We start from the raw sequence: 16,959 nt of genomic DNA, 5'->3' as shown, positions 1-16,959 counted from the left end.
AGAAGCTTTAAGTTCATTTCCCACACATAAACTTAACGTATATACAAATATCTGTGTATGCAAATTCTATGTAAAGACAATGCAAAAATTATTCATACACATACACACAAACACACTATTCCCAATTTTATTCCTGTAGTCTGTCCTGTCTTTAGCACAGTCCAGTAAACACACACCATGGTTTTTTGAATATACAGTTCCTAAGCACAACACTGGTAAATTTTTCATGTGATATTTATTACCTCCACTCCATGAAATATTCTATTCCTTAAAAGAAGCCTAATTCCAGTATGAATTACTCTTACATCCCTAACTTCCCCATCCCCAGTATAACTGCTAGGAAAATTCAGCCTAAACTGATGAACTTCCTCACTAATTTTCACTCTGGCAAGAAGCATAGCCATAATGAATTTTCTGTGCTATGCATCAAACATTGGCCAGTTAGGGTGTACAGCTGTAGATAACAACTGACTTTCAGATTATACATGCTCAATTAGGTACAGTGCTGTAAAGTGCTGTACCATAGCTAAGGAAATGGTCAGTTTTGGACTTTGTTTACAACATCAAGGACAGTTACACTGCAGCTTTTCACACTGCAGAATTTGTTGAATTTCTTTTGCTTTTCAATAAAAATTTTAATTGATGCTCTCTCTATGTGCAACTGCTCTGTGTGGCTATGTCTAAAAATGCCCCTTTCTGTATCTCCCAACTGTTTACTTTTCCCATCCTGCCTTTCAATATGCACCATCTTTTAAGTCACTGAAGAATTTCAGAAAAATCTGACATTTCAAAGTCTAAAAAAAGTAAAATACCTACGAGTTATGCAAAACTAGGCAACAGTAAAGATGCTCCCAGTGATGACCTGCTCAGCCTACATTAGAACCTAGAATCACAGGATTTCTGGGCTTGGAAGTGACCTCTCAAGACCTTTCAACCTCTCCTGCTCAAGGAGGGCCAGTTGAGACATGCTGCCCAGGACCTTGTCCAGACAACCTTCAAGTCTCTCCAAGGATGGAGACTCCACAACCTCTCTAGGCAACTTCTTCCACTGTCTGCTAACCCTCACAGTAAGCACAGTTTTCTTGTGCTTCAGACAGAATTCATGAGTTTTGATTTGTGCCTCCTGTCCTGTCACTGGGCACTACTAAGAGTGTAACTCCCTTACTTAATTCTCTCCCATCAGGTCTTTATACACATTGATAAGATCTCCCCTGTGCCTTCCCTTCATATTATACAGTCTCAGCTCTCTCAGTCTCTCTTTATATGAAAGATGCTCCAGACCCTCTGCCATCTTCATGGCCCTTAGCTGGACTCACTCCAGTAAATATGTGTCTTTCTTGTGCTGTTAAATCCAGGACTGGAGCATCCAGAAGAATTCAGACCCACAGTTTTAACAAAACAATCGGTCTGTACACAGAACACTGTTGAGGTACTGAAATATATACAGTGGTGAAGATCTTCCTGCCCACGTTTAGAGACACCCAATTTTCAGCCAATCCTTGATCTCACTTGAACAACTCCTCTCCAGGCAGCTCACAGGATCTGGGCTAGGAGCAAAGCCCAAACTAGCTAGCACAAACAGGTTATTGTTGTCTTTTTGGCTACCAGTTCACTGTGTACATGACCGCAAAGATTGCTACATTAATAAACACAATGATTTTCATTCCATTCCTCTAGCTGTTTTTATTCAAACCACATAATGGCCTTTACCACTAATCCTGTGATCTGACCTGCAGCAAATTAAGTAGACAATTTAAGTCAAAGCTTACAAACAAAATCCAGTACTATCCATCATAGGTCAATAGCCTTGTATCTAGATTACAGACTGCTAAATAGCTTCAGAGATTCATTTATTAGAGCAAAATTAATGCTGACAATAGTTTTCAGCTGGTTAATCTTCTGACAGCTGCACTCTCTCACTTGTTCAAACACATTTCAAGAAGCAAAAATAAATTAGTTAAGTAGAAAAAAAGAGACCAATTTGTTGTGTAATGCAGAAGGCTTGGAAAATTCTTGTTTTAAAAACAAAAATCTATTTACTTCATGGTAGATTTTATCATCTAGTTGGTCCTTGCCAACTCTCTCCTATTTTATCAAAATCAAATGAGCAACGCAGCAAGTTTTCAAGACTGGCAATTAAAGAAAAATTGGCATGGAGTCTAGGAGTACAAGAACTGTAACTTCAGCCAAAAATAGAAATTAAAAAAAACCATTATACAAGAGTGCAGCCATCTTTCACAATCACCACTTCCATACCAACAACACAAGCCAGTTAAGTATTATCAGTTTTTAACACTAAAGAGAGCAATGGAGATGCAGAACAGCTAATGCAATTTAAATATGCTATTATTTTTCATATTTTGATTTTTTTAGAAGAAGTCTTACCACTTAAGATAATGCTTTATGTACCACTCATGTGAGGGTCAAAAGTCCTTTAAAAGCTATCTGTTCTTTCTAAAATACAAAAGTCTCTCCACATCCTTGGGGAATAGTTTTCAGATAAATTGTATCTAGGATTAGCAGGTGTGATGATTTCCTCCTCTGCTGCAAAGCAAGATTGCTGAAGCCCACAGCTGCAGTTGTACATTTGGTTTTTCTAGGATGATAACCCACACTCATGTCCAGAATCCATCAAGGTCATCACACCAGCAGATTCCACCCAGCAGACCAACTCCAAGTCAGTGGTCACAACAGCAGCAGAGTTTGTCCCAGAGATATAAACTGACAGGAACGGGATTGCAGAAAAATATAAGAGGTCTAGCTAGCTGAGAGGATATGCAAGAAATGACTACAAGAAAAAAACATGGTTAGAAGTTATAGAGTAGCACTGCAGTATGGCATATCCACTTGGTGATCAGTTTCCCACTTGCACACATGCAGGTTTTGGATGAAGACCTGCAAAATGAAGTTTTTTATTGAAGGAGATACATAAAGAAGTGCACTTCAAAGCACCCTGTCACATCTGGCCATGCTACTTGTGGGGCAAGTTCAATCCAGGTGCTTCTCATTCGATTGCCAATGGATTGCTCAGTGAACCTGCTACAGAGCAGTTCTTAAGTTCAACATTTTAGACAAAAATAGGAATGAAGACCTAGGAGCCCTCACATGAGAACAGTAACTGGTTGCAGCTACCCTGGAACAGTCTGAAGGTGACCTCAAGTTTTAGCATCCAGGCCAAGCAGCCCTGTTTGACAGACAAGCTGCCTTTCCATATTCACTTTCCTGTGCTTATTTAAACGGTATTTTGTATTGCTAGAAAAAGTCTTGAAATTGGCCACTCATGTTTCCAATTCCAAAAAAAGCCCAGAAAGGTCCTAATTTTATACCTACATCATTAGAACTGCTTCGTTTCTATCAGTTTGTTTATTATTAAAAATACAATTTGCTAAAAAAGAGATGTTAATGTAAAGGTGTTATATGAAAGTATCTGCTTTTGGTTTCAGCTTTATTACATTTCTGTAAGAACAGAGGGCAGATGAGTTAATAAGAAGGGATATTGCAAGGCTATGCATTAGAGCACCATCACAGTGGTAATGCTGAAAGCAGCACCACTGTTGGAAAGCTAATGCACCCAAGCATATCTCTGTGCCAACATATTTAAACCACTGTTGAGCTGCACCTGCAGATAAAAAATTCATTGCTGACGAAGTTGAGACCAAAATGATATGAACTGAGCTGTTTCAGAGTCTTCAAAGGAGAAGTAAGAGATGAAGGCTGTAATATCAAGAGGCTTCAGCAAAAAATAATCTATTTTGTTATTTTCCTACCCAAGCTGCAATTTTAACAACTAATTTTATAATCTAAACTAGATTTAAAAAAACCAAAACAAAACCAAGAAGAACATTGCTAGGGTTTTAATCCTCTGTCTTGTTTTACAATGTTGCACCTTCAAGCACAGGAGTTGAGGTTTTGCCTGTTCCACTTTAGGAAGTGCAAGGGAACACTGGTCTTTTATTCTGATTTTTTTTTTAATGCAGTTTAAGCGACTGTAGCTGCCTCAAACAAGCAGGTTCTTGTCATGTTTGCTCTCCTTCAGATAGGCTGAGCTTGAGAGGCTGCATCTGTGTACCTTGTTTGAGCGTGTATTTTTAAGGACTAAGCAGATTTTTTTAAGTACCTGCCAGCTCACACAAAATACTTTGTCTTTGCAACTCACGAAAAGTTAAACCAGGATACACAAGGAAAGATCAACTGAAAAGTTACTATTGTTTTGCTACATATATAAATCTAAAACAAATTAAAAGGCACGTACAGGCAAAATCAGCTATAAATCCCAATTGGAAATAAAAGAATATTTAAAACCATACTATAAATTTAAAACAACCATGAAGAGACTAGTTATTCTATAAAATACAAATAGGGTATCAATTTTTTCTACTTGCTTCTTAGACAACGTCTGCCATCATCAATCTATTTCCAGGAAACAAGTAAATGGAACAGACTCAGAAAAAAACTCCACAGCACACCACCACTCCAAGGGCTTGTGTTTCCCTCTATTATAAAAATCAGCATCAAAGCTAGACCTATGAAGCTATTCTGCTGCCTATAACTAAAACACAGTAAATCACTTAATTTGCTCAAAAGAACTTAAATGTTGTAACCAGTCTGCCATCAGCAGAGATAAAGAAGAGGGCCAATGGGACCGGGCTGCAATGTGAGCAGTCTTTAAAATGCAATTGTTCTAATCATTTTCTACAGATGCAGCCTCACAAGGGGCTGCTGTCACAGGGACCATTTACGGCTTGTTATGGTGTCTCTATTGTTTACCAGCGACATTCGCTAAAAAGGCGACAGCTGGGACAGAAAGCTGCTCCTCAACGAACAATATAATCCCGTGAAAGTAATCAACAAATTTAAGGGTGTTAATTAACTTTACACTTTATCATGTTCAATTAGTTGTCCTTTCTCGAAAAGATTGCCGTGCACAATCGGTTTAGAGCGTGCCATGTTTGATTTGTAAGTGATCACTGTTTCTGTTTCGAAGTCCATGTCAGATGTTCTCTTGGGTTTTGGTGACACAGATGAATGGCTCTGCACATGTTAGGGGGTGATCTGGTTTAACATAAACCAGCATAACATAACCCCTTGTTAACGTATCGCTGGCCTTTCCGAGCAGGCACGGAAACGCCCGTGCCCGCGGACGCACACGAGCGTGCACGAAACCCCTGCGGCAGCACCACGGCCAACGAGTCCAAGCTTCGTTTTTGCTGAAACGCAAAGACACAAATAAATGGGCAATTTTTCATCATTATATCTCAAAGCAAGACTTGTCTTTTAGGGGCACGCTTGGGATCATTTCTTCCCAGCAAGATCCCTAGTTCTGCCGCATTATGCACTAATGCACAAGCGCCTCCGTACATTTTACATAATGCACGCTGCCTTTTCTAATGGCAGCTGAGCAAACGCTGGGTAGATGCACTAAGTTCTTCTGTATATCAAACCCTGTGGTTTGTACCACATTTATAATGCCAGGGATTCTGGAAGAAAGTTGAATTAATCTATTACGAAAATTTTCCATTTTCCCTTTAAGGTACCATTCCTACTTGCTAATGGGACAAGGCAAAGCTCATGATGAAGCGACAACGTACTTGGAAGTGCCCCTTAATGAAAGCCATTGCTGGATCTCTCTTCTGACAAATAGAGCTTTGCATCACCGTACCTTATAAGCTAGTGATTTTTGAGCAAAAATGGAAATGGTGGTTCAAGTCAGTGATTTCAAGATTTATACAACACGTGCCCAAATATTAATCTAGACAAAAGCACGCTTTAGGAAGTAGAAACATCTCTTTTACAGCATAATCGAATAATACAATTTGTGAGATTACGGCTGTACAGAGAAAAAGACCTAGTGGATTTTTATTCTGCAGCAACAGGCAAATTAAATACATATGATCATCATGATTTAAGCAGTAACATTGTACATAAAAACAAACTGCAAAAAACCCACCCACAAAACAAAACAAAATAAAAATGCAAAGAAAGCCCAATGGAAAAGTTGTTAACTCTGAAAGCTAATAATGGACTAGGTTAAATATTTAAGAGGAAATTATAGACTATATCAGAAATAGCTGAAACCACAAAACAAAGCAGTATAAAACATTAGTTTTCTGCTAGGAAGAAGATCTGCAGGGAAAAGGGAAGCGGTCGATAGATCCTTAAATTGGACGCAATAGCTGTTCTTCTATCCCAAGTTGGCAGCTGCTACATTTGCAGACCTAGTTCATTATTTACCCATAATGACCATCAAGCTCCAGTCAAAGTCAGATCACAACAACTGTCAGCAGCTCTTTTAATTAGCCTTGTTTGAATTCAGATAAATATCACAATGGCCCAGCTTCTGCTGAAAAAGCAACAAGAAGATTGCAAGGAATAAGCTCCCCTGACTTCCTAACAAACAGAATTGAGAAGAAGTCTAGTGAGTTGTTTTTTTTTAAATTAAGGAAGGGATGGTGATGTTCACATTATTATTTTTCCCTCACGTGATATTCATATTACTACTTACAATTCCTGTTTATAAGCAAATCTGTGCATTTGAAATGCCAGCTCAAAACACTACTCCACAATCTAAAAGGTAAACTTGAAGAGATGGTTTCCAGGTATTAATTAAATTTCTAACCTCTGTGAAATCATATGTTTTGAAAAACTAGATCAGAATTAAGGAATGCACATATTAACAGGATTATCCTCTCTCCTAATTTATCTCCTTCTGTTTGTTTATCCTCAGGGAACATAATCTTCTGTTGCATCAAGCCACTCTCATTCTCCCTGTGTCAGCAGCAGAATAATAATTCCCTCCTCCTCCTCCTCCACCCCCTCTCCCACAAGCACTGGCAAGAATGAAGACGAGTGGATCAGACTGTGTGCATCAGCATTAATGCTCCATGCAGCTATTTTCCTAGCAGTAGCAGACACTGAAAGAAAGATGCAAGAGAGGTGAGCAATATGCTACCTGTTCTGGGCAGCCCAGCATGAGAGGGTGTAATTAAACAGATTTTGCCTCCCAGAATAATATGAAGGTAGAAGATGCAGGCAGAGACTGCTCTAAGAGCCCTTCCTTAGCATTTCACTTGCTGTCACAGTTGGGTCCCAATTTTGCAAGGTGCTGTCCGAAGACAAAGCCAGTTCCAAACTTTCCAGTCCCACATGCCAATCTGAGAAGTGCTGCTGTATATGTAAGGATCCTTGGAGGCCTCAAGGAAAACATATTTAGGCATGTAAATGAGTCGTAAGGATACACACATATAAACAATAGGTACACACTTCTGTTACAGTACAAGAGGATATTCCTTTTGGGAACAGAAAAAATTATGTAAACATAATCAGAAGTGGAAGGTAGAAAGTAGTGGAGAAGGAAGCATAAACAACTGATTAAACAAAATAGGCAAAACGGTAATGAGAAGCTTTATGATTTCAAAATAAGGCCTGAGTAGATTTGTATAGGGATTCATACTTGAACTTAGCTATGGATGGTGGAATAAAGATCTTCAGTTTGATTTGGATGTATTACAGAATGATGCCAAAACACAGAAAAGAATATGCCCTCTCAATAAATCACAAAAACTGACTAGAAGCTGTTGTTGAGGCTGTTTAATATGAGGGAGATGCATGAGGAAAATTTTACGAGATGGTATTAAGTAGCAACTGATCCCTCCAAGGGATCAGCCAAAGAAAATAAGTTGCAAAAGGCAAATGCACACATAAAATACTTTAACTTTTTCAAGAGAAATACAAGCTGAAAGACCTGATGAAATTGTTTTGTCTGCAGCATTTTTTAAAAAGCACTACATCTAGTTCTAGTCATTGCAATGTCAAAGAGAAATATCAAATCATCTGAAAAGTTAGCAAGTAAAAAGGTTAACAACAGGGCAATAAGAAAGGAAATTCAGTATGAATGACTAACTTACTTATTTTTAATACCCAAAATACTGTATTAAAAACATTAAAAACCAGCAGCTCATGACAATCATCTTTCCCATTCTCCACCTTTAATCCATACTCCACCACAAAATCATAGACAACACAAACACCCTGTTGGTGTTGCTGGAGTTCCTCCACTATGTGGGCCACTGTTAACCCTCCACACAACTGAAATTCAGTAGACAAAATTCTCATCTTGACTGATGAGGCTTCAAGTCCTAGAAATAAAATTTTATCCCAATCACACAGTGCAAAATCAAGAATAATTTTTGTTAGAAAGAGGCAAGAGTTGTATTTCCAGTATCATCGCAACCTCACCTTCATGAAAAGCTTCTACTCTATGCAGAAGATCAGCAAACAAAAAATAGACTGTTTTGTGACTACAGAAGAAAAAAACTCAGAGGGATAGACATTTATGATATTCTCTTTGCAACAGAGAAGGCAAAATCCCAGAGAAGCTATTCTTATATTTTTATAGTTAGTTGTTCTAACTCAAGTTCACAGACAATACCAAAATGAACATCAAGCCTCCAGAAGCTTAATGTTTGCATGGAATAACCAAAAGCCACAAATAGATCAAACAATCCACCTTGTCATCACAGCTTTTCATCCCATCTATTTTGACTGAACAACACACACACAGATGCATGACCAACAAAACCAGATGTGTGGCCAGTCTTGCTGAGCTCTTTAAATCACAAGAAACAGTCAGCTACAAGTCACCACGTTTGCAGATTTTGCTACTTGGACTTGAATGTCTCTGGAAAGTATAAAATACTTGCACATTCTACCTGAACTCCACAGCAAAATGCAACTATGTTGACATAGTGCCGTGGAATAGATTCATAAAAGCTGAAGAAACCCTTTCATTATAACAGCAAAACAAGAACCTTCAAGAAAAAATAAAGCAGAGATATTTAATATTATTGTTTACATGTTTCTCCAGTATTAGTGCAACTCTTACAAGCTATCAATCCCCTTTTACAAATGCAAAATGCTTGAAACACTTTAGCACTTTATGATTTTATCATATTACCTTCCTATAGGCCCTAAACCCAACAAAACATGCTGTGTTTTTTTTCTGAATAATGAAGGCATTAAGCACATGGCTAAATAAGAAAAATATAATCACACCGAAATATGCATTTACACTGCATTACTCAACAGGTATGAGTTCAAGCTTAATAAAAGGTCTGCTTCTTATAAAGTCAGCTGCAGTAGCAGGTAAACTTCTATTGATGCATTCATTAGTCCTTTCATGTCATATAAAAAATAAAGACAATAAACACAGAAAAATGAAACAAAAAGTATTTAAATCGGGTGGATAACATAGCATATTTGTTCTTAAACATTTCTGATTTATCTTAAAGAGCTGAAAATGTAGCAATCTCACATGCTAATCCAAACCAACAGCAGCATATTTACAATCACAACATTTAAAAAAAATCTAGTATTTAATAGCAGGAATCTAACAAAATGTTAAAATAAAATAGAAATGTATAGCCAGAAAGAAGTGTCAGACAGGTAATTTTAAAATAAATCAGTCTCCTGTATTTTCTCCTAGGAAGTTGCTCAGGTGAAAGTTTTAATTTTACCTGTTTTGGATACAGTCCATGAAAGGACAAATGACAGAGATTTACCAAATGGAATTGGGAAGAAATGCATAAATAATAGGAGTGAAGATTGCATTGAACATTTTTGAATGAACTTTTGAACTCTGCCCCTTCAAGTGTCATAGGTGGTATGAGACCAAGAATTCTTTTGACAACCTGAACAATCATCAGAGTGCATTGCTTCAGTTATGTCTATGCTTTCTTTAAGCACTTTGACATTGAATCTTGCCTCTGGATACAGTCAACAGCCCACAGAGTCTTTATCTTCTCCTTTAAAATACATGCTTGTTTTAAAGCATGATTAACTATTACCTACAAAGTAACAAATCACTTTCTGCTGCTTTATTTCCGCATAGTCAGTTAATTCTCAAAGCTTTAAAGCACTGAAAGGCAAGGAAGTACAATAACACAAGATTACAACAACTGCTAGAAAAACAGCCTAAATTGGAAAGATTCCATTTAAAGAATCCCTTTGTTTCAAGGCCTTTCCCAGTTCTATTTCCTCTACACATAATTCTATTATTACCTCTCTGTAAAACAGATAGAACATCTCTTTCAGAGAACTAGATTTAGCATTGCCCTCCAGCCTAAAATGCAATGTAGTTTTCAGTGTTCTCAAATGTATTTGATGCCACTTATACAATGAGTTCAAACCCTTCTAATTTAATTAAAAGTCATTTTTCTTTATGTATGAACTAATTCTAAGTTTAATATGGAAATATTTTTAAGAAGAGATACTATTTTTATTATTACTTTTATTGTTTCAGGATGAGCCAATATCCAATCATATGGTTTAAATTTACAAATGTTTCCTTGCTCCAAATGCTGTACTTTCAATGAAACAAAACACATTTTCATATTTAGCTGTTCTGAATGACAGCTTAAGAAGAACCACTACAACATTTGTGTATCTCATTTTTCTGTACTACCTGTAAGTATTCCAATGTTGCAACTTAAGCAATTTTGCACAAAACCAATTTAACCTTTTTTCTGTAATGTAAAGATACTGAAAGTCAGTACTTGGCCTGGACATCTATTTAAAAAACAAGAAAAGAGAAAGACTGCATTTTGCCAACGAACAGAATCAAGAGGGTAACAAAGTTAATTATTTCTCATAATCAGTAATTATGATTAGATAAGAGACTCTTTGGTAATGAACTGCTCTAATGATGGAGGACCTCCATCCTAAGAAATATAATAGTACATTAACATAACTGTGTATGCAAAGTACATAGAACCGCTGCCACAGTTAACTTGTCATTGAATGATTAAATAGGAATTCATAATTAGAAAAATCCACAGTGTAATTTATTGGCCTTCTCGACAGTTCTGGTTCATTAGAAGTTGATTACCAAATAGTGACCTCTAGCGGCCTACAGCTTTTTCATGATACCCCGGTTCTCCTGGCAGTTTTAGCAGCTATTCACCCTCTATTAAAAAAACAAACAAACAAAAAAAAAAACCCAAAAAACCCCCAAACAAGCAAACAAACAAACAAAAAAAACCCCCAAAAAAACCCCCCAAAAACCCCCAAAAAACCCAAACAAAAACAAGGGGCGGTGGGGGAAGAAAAAAAGAGGCAGTTTGAGGAATTTAAAATATTTTTCTTCAAAAATTTAAAATGTTTTTTCTTCTTCACACTTTTTTTCAGACTTCCCTTTAAAATATATAGCGTGCTAATTTCTTCACAAAATGTTTTCTTGCTCTGTAACCATTTACATAAATGTATAAAAACATACATCTACATGGAAACCCTACAACTTCTCTGTTTTTGAGGTTAACACGGTTCCCATGGCAATTAATATTTAGGAACTGATTAAACACAATGTCTTCTACTAAAAATATACCATATATTAAAATAAAACACTTTTCTAGTGTCAATTACAGAGGCCTTGAGAAGCTCATACTTTAAGGCAGCCTGTGTACACCTTAAGGTGAAGTGCCTCTAAGCACTGCCTTTGAACAACAGTCAGTTTTGCACTAAAACAAATTACACTGCCTCAGCTGGAGGAGGCAGAGGACAGGCAGAGAGAAAACTCTGTAGTTCTCTGTCCCAAGTAGGAGGAAAAAACCCAACATTTCTTATTATTTGCTGGACACATGCCTTGCAATAGTCTTTACTCAAATTTAATTCATGAAAAATGTAACTTAAAATTAAGTAAGATTGTATTTACCTGCAAAATCTTTAAAACATAGGGTGGAATTTTCCCTCATTCAGCTTAGTTAATCCACTGTTAGGCTATTTAGACAATGTTCTATTTTTAAATTTTCCATTATGATACACTTTTACTTGAACTAGGATAGTATCTAATTTTTTTAAGTATGAATGTTTCTAACAGGAAGTAGCACATCTGAATCTAATATAGAAGCCTCTGAAACACAGCATTAAATAAAAATTCATACTCAATGAATACACGCAATTTGAATTTCCATTGTTTTCATTTTCCATCTCGCTTTTTTTCCCAGCACTAACACTGTAGAAACGATGCGCGTGTATTTTTCTTCACTTTTGTCTTACACAGAACTAGCTAAAAAAATTATCCCCCATTTTTGGACAAAAGCTAGAAAATAAACCACACAGTCCTGTTTCATACATAAACAGATTTTTCAGAGAAAAATACCCCAGTCTCCCAAATGGGGAGATGTCTATCATCCTTGCATGCTGGAAACAGCTTTAACAATTGCTATAAGCAGAGGAATGGACAGCTACAGGACAGAGATCTCCACCCTGATTTCGGTGTGTGTGTGCAGATGTGTGCAGGCACACTCACAGCACTCTAGCTGTTTGTGGCGATGATTTAATATAGTGACTGGATAATGAGCTGTGCTCCCTGCAGCAAGTGAATCACCATTTAATGCTATTATCAACAGTTCATGACCCACCGGCATGAAATGTCAACCTGATTAATCTGAACACTACTGACCTCAGAGAGGAAAAGCTACCTTATTGTCAGAATTTAATATATAATAAAACCATACACAGAATATAAATACCTTATCAAGCAAGGCCATTAACAGCAAACCTACTTTATTTTGCTCTACTGTTTCTTTTAAACTTGCCTGGGCACACAATTAAAAAAAAGGAAAGAAATACTTTTGCCTAGTCAAGCAGGAAGCAATCCATCAGGACTTATTATTTTGATATACAGTGAAACATTTCAAAATGGCTGTCCAAATACAAACCCCATGTTGATACAAATACAAAAAAAATATTAGCATATTCTATTGTAGGACTTGCTACTGACAATTTGTTATCAGGAAATGATCAGAAATTGCTCTTGCTTTTCTAAGGTCACTGAGGCAATAAAAATACTGATTTGTAAATAGGAAACAGCTTGTATGAGTGATGCTGCATAGGTCACAGAAGAAAGCTACCTTAGTTTGTAAAATTAATACACTTTAAGAAGATTAGTAACTTGTGCCAGTTACATTCATGAACATAAGTGCAAACCCACCCATTTTACATTCTAGCGAAAATTTTTTCTTTTGTAATTCAGTACCATGATAGAGCCCTACTCAACAAAATTTTTATAATTTTTTTTCTGTTCTCTTTGGAGAATAAACCATGAAAACAAGAAAAAAACACCATGTTTTACCAGTCACAATGAGGTTAGTACAATCTTGCTATATATTCTCCATATGTCTTCTAAATTTAACTTGGCTAGAAGCCTTATTAAAAGATGCAAGACTTTTCAGACAGCTTTTCAGGATTCTCTACATAACAGTATATAAATAACCCAGACTGAAGCTGGGAGGACTACATGGCATTTATCTGTCAAGTGATATTAACTGACACACAAGCACAGTAACTACTATGATTTATTGTTAAAACATAATACAGTCACTTTTAAAATGAAACCAACAATGGTTTCACCCCTCATTTTTTATCATTGTCACCTGGTAGTGAAGGGGCTAAGGGATTTTCAGGACATGGGACTGGAAAAAAACTGAGTGAAATCCCCCAAACTGCCCACATATGAATGGAATGACCGTGGGTGGGACAAGAATGAACACTCCAAGTATTGACTTATAACCACTAGCAGCCAAGGAAAGAGGAACATGTCAAACTGACTTGACTAAAACTTGGACAAAGCCCTGATGTCTGAATTCCCAGTTGAGAGCTCTGCTGGAAATGTAAAGAAGGAATAAAGGAATTCTGGACACTTAAGGCAGGAAAGTAATTCATGCTGCCAGCACAGACACATGTTTAAGCTTTGCTTTTCCATTCAGAAACCAAACAGTTCTTGTGTGCCAGTTGACTAGTAAGTGTTGGCCTGTTTTGCAAAGGCTGTTCTGTGTAGCTGCAAATACTGCTGGCTGCAGTGTGCCCGAAGGGGCAACATCTGACAGCCATTAGAACCTCCTCTGCACCCCTCCTCCAGACTTGGAGGCAAAGAGGGGTTTGCCATACAGTAGCCCAGCCACAGTGCTCACTCTTAGGAACTCCAGACACAGTAATAAGAAGAGTTAACACAGAGGGGCTGTATTTAGATCTCCATCAAGCACAATCTGCAAACCTGTCTGCTAGGATGTAAAAACTATTTTGTTACCTGCAACTAATGAATCATGGTGCTGTCTTAGCCCACTGCAGATTAGCTCACCTAGGAATCTTGCAGCTAGATTGCACCTTCTGTCTCACAAAACCATGCAGCCCCCTCCTGCTACACAATGCTGCTTTGCTCCTTTGATTCCTCACTGTGCACTCATTCTATGAAGCCCTTTTAGAGACTGTTTGCCATACACATTTCTGTTCTGTTTGAACAAACCCCATTTCATCTCTTTTACCTTCTGCAGAAGAAGAAGAACAAGGCATTGGGAACTTGTTCTCCTTTCTAAACAGCTCGTTGACACACCCAAAGCCCAGAAACAGAGCAGTCCTTTCAGACTAAGGTAACAAGCCTCTACAGTCCTGACTGTGCTAAGTGGGTGCTACAAGTCACATCAAGTTACAGGTTCTGCACCAAGCAGGGTATCAAATACACAACCCATATTAAATAACAGTTTACCCAGAATGCTCATGTTGGACAGACAGATTGCTAAGGCATCTCACAAATATTTTGAAGGTGGTGGTGGCTTCCTTAAACAGTGGCAACACAGAGTTCACTGATGAACTTGGAGAAAAAAGAGACCTGCCACTCTTGCCTAAAGGCAGCTAGATGACAAACAAAAACCACAACTTTCCAAACTGTGTAATTCAGTCCACTCTATTTACCTGCTATATTAGTTTGGCTTCCATTCTTCCTCAACAGAAGGAGCTTATAAGAGAACAAAACAACCAAAATAAGGTAGAAAGCTTTTACTTGCAATTCAACCATTGTAAATAAACTCCGTAAAATCGCAGATCTAAACTCTAGAGAGGAGGTGCATGTAATAATCAAGGAAAGATATAACTAGAGTTTACAAGGTGGAGAGACAAGGATGAAGGACAGAAACTGCATCCTGTCTGGGAATACTGTTGAAAGGAAAACCTAAAAATGAAATAGAGAAGCTACATCATTCATACAATGGAAGGACAGAAGCAGCCATCCTTAAAGGCAAACAATTTTCTCATCTTAAACCACATCGATTTCATATTTTCAAAATTTTTGACTTAGAAAAATCAGATTGCATTAGAAATGCACTGAGTCATATGCACTGAAGAGATGCAATTATGGTTAATATTTAGAAGAAATAAGACATAGAATAGTCCAAACCCTCCCATTTTCAAGTGTTCTCTAGAATATTTTGGCATGCATATAATTGGTTCAATAGATTCAGACTGGTTTTTCCTCCTCACTCACAAAAAAATAAGGAGGAAGCAAGGACATGAAATAAAAAAAGTAATTTGGCTTGCTTTCTACTGGGTTTATAGCTATCTATAAAATCCCAAGATCATTCTGAAATGTTAGCAAAAGATAAAACAGTGGCTAGAATAATTTTTAAAAGTATGCTTTTAAAAGCTCTTAAATGGAAAGAAAAAAAATAAATGTACCTTCACAGGGAGATAACATTACAGTTTCAAATTAACTTTTTAAGTACACAGATGAAGAAAGAAGACCACTTCCTTGACATAAACATAGAAAATAAGGTTTTTAAGAGGTTATTCTGCAATCTTTCTGTGCTCTGGTCTTAAAATAGGTAATTAGGAAGCATTCTTTTTTTTGTTCCTGAATGTAATTCAGGCAGTTATCTGGGCTTTTATTCATAAAGAATTATAGGAACACTGGGAAGGATAAATGAACTACAGCCATTTATGTCACAATACAGACTTAATTCTCATGAACACTCTCCAACACCAAAGTTCTACTAATTTTTGTATTTTGCCTCTTCTTTTAGATTTATGGGGGGGATCATGTACCCAAAGTATGTCTCTGGCTCCTTCTGTGTTGTCCATTATTCATCAATATACTACAGTTCCAGGGGGACTTTAGCAAGGAAAATAGAAAAAAACAACCAGGTCAGTACTTGGTATAAACTTCTTTGGCTACAAGTTCAGAGTAACAGTAGGAAGTCAATCTGTGCCCTCTGTACTGAGAAACCTCAAAAAAGCAGCTTTGATGACACCTGCATCTCCCTTTTCCTGGAGAGCAGAGGAAAGAAGGAAGACAGAGGACAGTTGTTTATTTAACTCCATGTAACTTCAGATAAATAACCACTCCAAATTAGAATTTAATATTCAGAATTATATAAGAAATTAAACTCCTGAACCAACTACTGAGCAACTGGCATAAAAGTAAAGCCTCCACACCAGAAATTACTAAAATTGGCACAGACTACACACCAACAGTAATCAGATCTGCTAACCAACAGTAATCAGATCTGCCTAACATTACATTCTTATCAGGGAAGGTAATCAAACCTGCTACAACATCTGAAATACCAGCTCCTTAATCACTTTTGGCTAAACATATAAGGTGCACTTTGGCATTGCAACAACTCATTTTGCTCTGTGTAGAGTTTTTCAGACTACATTCCTTGTCTCTGTGCAGTCCCAACATATGTATATTTACTATAACTGCTTGCTTTGTGCAAAATACACACACACGCACACAACAAAAAAAAAAAAAAAAAAAAAAAAGAAAAGGAAAGGAAGGGGATCAGAATAATCTACAGAAAACAAAGATATATCATTTACTCTTAAAAAGGCTATTTTCCATCTTGTGTCAAGGGTTAGCTAGTAAAATGATCATGTAAGCATCTCCAAAGGTTGCCAAATCTCTCTTCTTGAGGTAGCTGTTCAGAGTTTTGATAAGAGATTTGTATTATTTTGTCAGAAGAGAATGGTCTATTAATGGTATTTCTCAGTAATATTACCTTAAAATTAATGGGAAAAAAAAACCCAAACCATTAAATCACAAGTTGATGTCCTAAAAAGGACATTTCTGGTATCGGATAAAAATGCACTCAAAAGGTTTCTGCCTATTTATATTATGGATTTACAGGGATTATA

At 37.0% G+C, this 16,959-nt stretch overlaps 1 protein-coding gene across 1 annotated transcript in view; it reads right to left on the bottom strand.

Moving 5' to 3' along the window:
* HIBADH (3-hydroxyisobutyrate dehydrogenase) overlaps positions 1-16,959 on the bottom strand; it is an 81,534-nt gene that overhangs the window by 14,613 nt on the left and 49,962 nt on the right. The gene's annotated exons all lie outside the window — the stretch shown is intronic.

Source organism: Oenanthe melanoleuca, chromosome 2 (assembly GCF_029582105.1).
Source record: "Oenanthe melanoleuca isolate GR-GAL-2019-014 chromosome 2, OMel1.0, whole genome shotgun sequence".
In the NCBI taxonomy this organism is placed as follows: domain Eukaryota; kingdom Metazoa; phylum Chordata; class Aves; order Passeriformes; family Muscicapidae; genus Oenanthe; species Oenanthe melanoleuca.
Note: the sequence above shows the minus strand (reverse complement) of the source record. Positions and strands in the feature narration are given on the sequence as shown.